Source organism: Bombus bifarius, unplaced genomic scaffold (genome assembly GCF_011952205.1).
Source record: "Bombus bifarius isolate JDL3187 unplaced genomic scaffold, Bbif_JDL3187 scf7180000008023, whole genome shotgun sequence".
Lineage (NCBI taxonomy): Eukaryota > Metazoa > Arthropoda > Insecta > Hymenoptera > Apidae > Bombus > Bombus bifarius.
The window spans coordinates 303,502-310,385 of NW_022884396.1; the positions used below are offsets into that span (position 1 = coordinate 303,502).

General features: G+C 41.3%; 1 protein-coding gene across 1 annotated transcript in view; it reads left to right on the forward strand.

Annotated features, from left to right (window-relative positions):
* Window positions 1-6,884, forward strand: part of LOC117207156 (glypican-4) — a 132,761-nt gene that overhangs the window by 69,739 nt on the left and 56,138 nt on the right. The gene's annotated exons all lie outside the window — the stretch shown is intronic.

Sequence of the window (6,884 nt, forward strand, 5' to 3'; positions counted from 1 at the left end):
AATTATTTGTTCGGTAACGCGCAGTTTTCATGTTTGCCGATTATAGGATTGGAACTATAGCGTAGCTGTCGTTGGTTTCAGTATTTTGGCATTGCGACGTTTTCGTATCGTATCAGCAACGAATCAAATATTCCGAATAGAAATGTTTTTTCTATCTTAAATCATTCTCTTCCGCGTTGTATCAATCTTTCTGCCGATCGTTGTAATTTTTTATTAATTTCCAAAATTCCTTCGCTTATCTCTCACCGCAGGAGGGACAGTTACGTTCCATTTTTCACTGGCTAACAAGCGACAGCTTGGTCTTACTAATATCTCGAGCATGTCGTAAATTTAATGGGCGTAATCTCGCGTAAACCGAACTTACAACGTCTTTTCACCCCTCCTACCACTCATTCCATTTCAGAAGCTTCTCTTCTTACCCTGGCACCATTATTCTCCGGCGTTTAACGTATCAGAAAGTCAAACAACGTCGCGCGTGTCCACAGTCGTAACTTTTTTTTCTTTTCTTCGAAACTACCACTGATAACTCGAGTCGTAAATACGGTGGCGCGCAAAGAAATGGCGCGCCAAGATTCAATTACGGCTCACCCCTTATCTTGTTCGACACGTTTATCGTCGCGATAGCAAGATTAGTTATCTGAGAATGAACAGCCAGTTATAATTTACCCTCTCCGATTATTCGCCTTTGGTTCTACTTCTTCTTTTTTTCTCTTTTTTTTGGCTTCTACGAACAATCGGTATTTCGGTATTTCTTGGCTGGTACTCGAGACTTTATTTATCTTGTCATATAATCTTGTCATATATCTTGTTATCGATTTTTTTATACTCGCCAAGAGAATTTTGTTTTCCTTTTCTTTCGAGTCGCTTTAACGATCGATACTACTTTTTCCATACCCAGGCTACGTATGTTTATGCAAATTCCTATTTTGATGGCCAAGACTAACGAAATGGAGCTTAAGGATTTGTTTCACCCACTAAATATGGATATTCATATATTTTTTCTTCTGTTTGTTTAATAATGGCACGTTGACTAACGCAGAATTGGCTAATGCAGAAACACGTGCATTTTAGTACCTCGTAGCAAGCTTACTGTATACCTGGTTCACCGTTTAAAGAAAAAGACATTATTGATTGTAAACTTTTACAAAGTAAAGAAGATTGTAAAAGAATTTAAAGTTATTGATTCTAAATGTTCCATTATGTATTTTATTGCGATATGAAATTGTCGATTGGAATGAGAAAAAAGAATGTTACATCGTCGTTCTTCTTTTTTTTTACACCATCGTAGGATCTTTTTTTCGTTTATACAGAAGATAATCGAAGAGTACAAGGAAGGGACTCTATTTAATATAATTATCTCCTAACATAATTGCCATGATTAGATCGCCGCGTCACGAGGAAAATGCAAAAACGATTGGAATTTCCTTCGTAAGTTCGTTGATGCTTCTCGTGGTATCGATGTGTAAAGGGGATGTAAAAGATTCGAGGTCTTTTCGCCAACGACAGACAGGGCAAAAAGGGTGAAAAAATATTGACAGACTGTGTAATAAACGCTAGGTGAACCTTTTGCTGCGCTTCGACGCGACTGCATCCATTGCATCGTTCGTATAGTCACCGATGCAACGATAGCCCTTTGTCTCTTTCTCTTATTCTCTATCTCCCTTCGAGTTGTTTCTTTTCGATTCTGCCGGTTCACAGGCCTGTTCTTCGTGGCAGGGCCAACTGCTAGCGATGGCTTTGAGACGCTTCGAATTTTTCCATCCTGTTACGAAGCGAGGTAAGCGAGGAGATTCTCGTAACGATCAGCACAAATCGACGTAATCTCCAAATTAAAATTACGTCTTTGTTTTTTCAACGAAGGCAAAAAAGTTAATTCTGCGTTAAAATTCATACTTACGCGTCTACGTTCGATTTCAAAGAATGAACTAATCGTATTCTTATCCGTATCGCAATAAAGATAAGGCGATAGAAGTACATCTTTCAAAATAGAAATTAGCGAACTTTTTTGAAAAACGACGTGTACCACGTAAGACGTGCCCTTACCTAGAGATTCTTTTAGGAACTTGTTACGAACCTACTTGTTGTCCACGAACGTATCTCGTACAGTGTTTTACTTGGACGTTTCTTCGGATCGTTTTATCGACGTATAATTTTACTCGCTGTTTTCTTCTATTATTATTCGTCACTCGTGTCATTTATTCTTCTCAATCGTTGGCAACTAAGTGATTGCGGATTTTGTCATTAGGTGGTATTGACAAAATCCGCAGTCGCTTAGTTGCCAATCCAATACAACAGACTCATCGAAGACGACGCCAAGACGAAGCGAATATTTCAAGTATTTTGCTATATTTTTCCATCATTACCCGTCTCGTTTAATGCAGCCAAGTAGATGTAAAATAAATACAACTGTAAAACTTTTCCTGCTCGTAAATAAATTCATCGCAGAAGAAGTTAATACGAGGTAATCATCATTCTTACCGTCACGTTCCTACCGTTATTTCGACGATTATACCTTCAACTTTAAGCTCAACGGCTGATAATAAATCTCAGCAGGGGCAAGAGGAGAAGGATGGCCATCGCTAGCGGGGCCGCGCTCGTGGCGGTCAGGTATGCGAGGCTTGCAGACGAAAAAAATAAAGCGAGATGAAATAAGAAAAGACAAAAGAAACGCATGGATGCAAGTGGTGGTGCAACGAAGAGGATGTACGTTCACCTGAGCGTGGGATAGAGAAAGTATATGGCGAAAGGGTGGGTGGGCGGAGAAGGGTGGAAAAGGAGCGTGAGTTGCATCGAATGCGAGAATGAAAGGACGAAGAGGAAGAGACAGGGACGAACGACGGAGAATCAGGATGAAGGTAGCCTAACCTGACCAAGAGCCATCGAGTCTAAACAATCGGACGATCGTCCTTCGAAATATCTCTGGCTCCTGGGAACACGTTTATGCGTGTACGTGTTCTTTCTACCTGTTTCGGACTGTTTGCCGTAGCTTGCTCGTCAGGCTTTTGTGAAATTTCTGGCCGTGACGGTAGCCAGCAACAGTCGATGTCTCGTAAATACGATTTTAAAAAGGAACAGACGTCTATCAGGATTTTTACGTACGAGACTGTATTCGTGATAGAATTTCTTCTCGTTTACAATTAAATTCTCTGTTCGCGTAGGATTTTAGAAGGATTAGACACCTCTTAGGAACTTTATATAGGAATAATAAATCGAAGAAAAATTTATGCGTTAAGGGGTTAATGTATTTTTATTATACGATATCATCATCGTCATTATCATCAAGTTTATATCGTTCGACCCTTTCGATCACGAGTGTTTCGTTCGTGTATCGCGCTACGCGTTCTCGAGCACTTGTAACGTCTGCGTTGTTTTTCGAAAGAGCAATAGTCAGTTTCATTAAATAGTCACAGCCAGTAGTTAGTAGCGTTTCGTTTGTATCTCTCTCTTCCATAAGATCGAGCGATTCTATCGAGAGAATTCCGAGGATGCAGCAAAGATAAGTTAAATCTCGCTTCATCGACTCTCATCGATGCATAGACGTTCGGCGAAACGATCGTTTACATTTCCATGCAATTGTCTGAAGCAACGCAGATATTTTAGATGGTCCATTGCCTATGAAAATACCAGTGATCGTGTTTTAATCAAAATCGATAGTCGATCGATCATCTGCCATAATCGATGAATGCGCGTATCCTGCTCGATGGAAAAATCCAATTGAAACTACTCCAAATTAACTCTTTATTCAACAATAGCGTTCCACTTTTCAAAATTCCCCGATACAAATCCAATCTCTGGTAACAATTTCGGAAATCCCAGCTCTCGATTCTTTCACCGCCAAACCCCGGACCTGCGTTTTCATTTATTTCATATTCCTCGTCCCTTCTCGCAACGAGGTAAAATAAAAATTAAAAACATCCACGCGCGCACACACGCGCGCCTGTACAAAAGAGAAGATAAAAACAGCGGAAAAGAGGTAGAACGAGGTACGAATCGGATTATATTGTTCGAGGTGGAGGAAATATTTCTACGGGGGTGAGTAACGAGCGGAGGAAAGTTGGCGAGCAGGTCGCACGAAGGATTTTCGAGTATCCGGTGGATCAACCTGCGGTTTTCCGGCGAGTTTGCCCGCCGCTCGACCAGCTATTCGGCTCCAAATTAAACTCCCACCCGTGGCCGTGGCGGCGCGGCGTTTACGCCGAAGCCACGTGTAAACTCGAGTGCAATTCGCCCTCGTCGAGACCGACCACGGCCGCGAAAACCGCGACGTCGTCGTTGTTTTCCAGAGTGATTACCGACCGCCAGGCCGCTTTTATTCCGCGCAAACGTACCGTGCTCCTCGTCGTCGTCGGATTTCGATCGATTTACGCTGCGCACTATAGACGGATCTTCTGCCTTTATTTTCTGCCTTCTTTTTATTTCTATCTTCTCTTCGTTTGTTCGTTTCGAACAGTGGATTATGCGTCCCGGTGATTATTCGCGAAGAGTAAATTGTAGGATTCGAGGATTAACGAAGATTGGAATTGGAAAGTTTAAGCATTAACCGAGAACAGTTTTTACAAGACTCGAGTATTTAAGGTACGTAGTCGCGGAATCTAGATATTACGGAGGAAAGATTGGAAAATTGTTATATTATTGAAGGATACGAGGATGAAGATTACATAGAAGAATGGATAAGAGAAGAGACGGACGAAAAATCGAGAAACCGTTAATGGAAAGAGAATTTGGAAATTTTATTTTTTAGAATCTTTAAATGGTAGCCCGAAGTGGTCGAAACAGCTTGCGTTAGATTCCAGGTAAGTTCGGTTGTGTTTAATTTTGGCACATTTATATCGTAGAATGAAAGGAGATCTCGAATTTTTGAAATAAGAAATTGACGACGTTACGTAGACAGGTTTATGTGCCGCGTAATATTTTCAAAGTTGTTGGTCGAAATTGTGAATACAGTGGTTCATGTCGAAACTAAGTTAAGCGCACGTAGAGACTGATGCACGAGTAGGACGCGTTCTCGAGATAGTGGAAAGGTCGGTCCGAACGAAAGGTCAGTTTAATTCCATTAGATCGTGGAAGCCTTTAATGTTCCCCTGCGTGGGCAGAAACGGTGAAATTTGCGGCCAGATCGGTCGAACAATGTCGCGTATCGTTGCATCTCCGCCCCCGAGTGTTTCACAGTTTCTTTGTTCGTGTTGCGATAATAGCGTCGGAATATACCCTCGAATATTAAACGTTTCATCGAAACATAGTTTTCGAATAATTATTTCTTCCAACTGTCGATATTATTATTTTATTCGATATCGCAAAATGTTGCCTCTATCGTACCTTTCCTTCTCGTTCTTCTTTCTTCTTTTTGTTTCTCAGACATTCCTTTAAGTCCATAATTTGCAACCGGCATGCTGCAAGAATTTTTAAAACGTATATAATAGCCGACTACTTGGTCAAGGACACTGATCTCTCTTCCTTTAGATTGTCAAATAAAAACAACAATGACCGTCGGATGTGAATGCCGTGTCCCGAAGCAAATATTACATCTCTTTCGATGTGCCGTGCAATTTTAGTAATTAGTTTATGCGTGCCGTGAGATGGAAAAAGGTTGAAAATCACTGCTTTAAGATAATGTATCAAGCGCAGAAGTAGGACGCGCCCATTAACGGAGCAGGATTTAGTGGTTTTTTTTGTTCAACTTCGTGATCATTATCGAGCTGAATCGCGATTATCCAATGTGAATCAGCCTGTAGAAACTCAGCAGCACAGAAGGTTGTCCGATGTTCGAAGATCGCCGAGCGTTTCTACTTATGGTGGACTAATGTATTTTGTAACTTGTAGATCTCGGATAAGGAGCAGTTGCGGCTTCTGGAAGTGACAGCGAAGCTTGTGGTGGTTCTCAACCATCGAACCCTCTTCCGATCCTATCCATTCGAAATTTTGAGCAACGTGTATTTTTTCATCAATATTTTTGCCCAATGGAAAAGCAAGAATCTTAATTGTATCGATGGGAATCGGCGAACGATCGATTTCAATTCGTTAATAAAATATCTCTGTGAATATCGTTCTCGTTGGTTACCTTCGTATCTCGATAAATCAAGCTAAATGGGCTTTTTGTACGTGTAATTTTCCGAATGCTGCCAATTCCATCGATTAAACGATGGGAATATAATTGTTGCTGACGATTTGCTTTAATGATGCTCGTGCAAATATCGTTACGAACCGCCGATAAATCCAAGTTACTCCGCCAGACTTTGCCATAAGCTTTGTTATTTGCTGCGTTAATCGAGCAACAAGAATATTCATCCCATTCCATGGTAACTGATCGACTCGATTCTTCCCTATTAACTTACTCTATTCTCTACGTTGTTGTAGGTGTAGCTATACTACCTATTCATTAAGCTCTCATATTTTTATTCACACCGTGTGTACCACGTGTTCGTTTATTACGCTACCAAACACCTACACTTTGCCTGTACTTTCTTCGCTACTTTGTCACTCTACTCTCTACCGTACGACTAACACTATTACCTATTGCGTTACGTTATCGTTACGCTATTAATTACAATATCACGTCACTCACATCGTTACGCTACCAATTATACTACTCCTTAATCTACGATTAATCAGGCTGTTATACTTATCGCATTACTCTACCGATTACTCTATCGCGGCACTAACTATCCTGTCAACCAACCGTTATTACGCCAAAACCAGACCATTCGCTGTACCAACGCTACCGCTACTCGCTGTTCGCTACTCACCTCTACATCCACTCATCCGTCATCCTACGTCATCCCACGTACATCTACTCTCTTGCACCCTCCTCCAACCTATCCACGCCATCCTGCGTCTCCCTACGCTACACCCATCGTACACGTAATCACCTCTCGAAGCTGCAACCT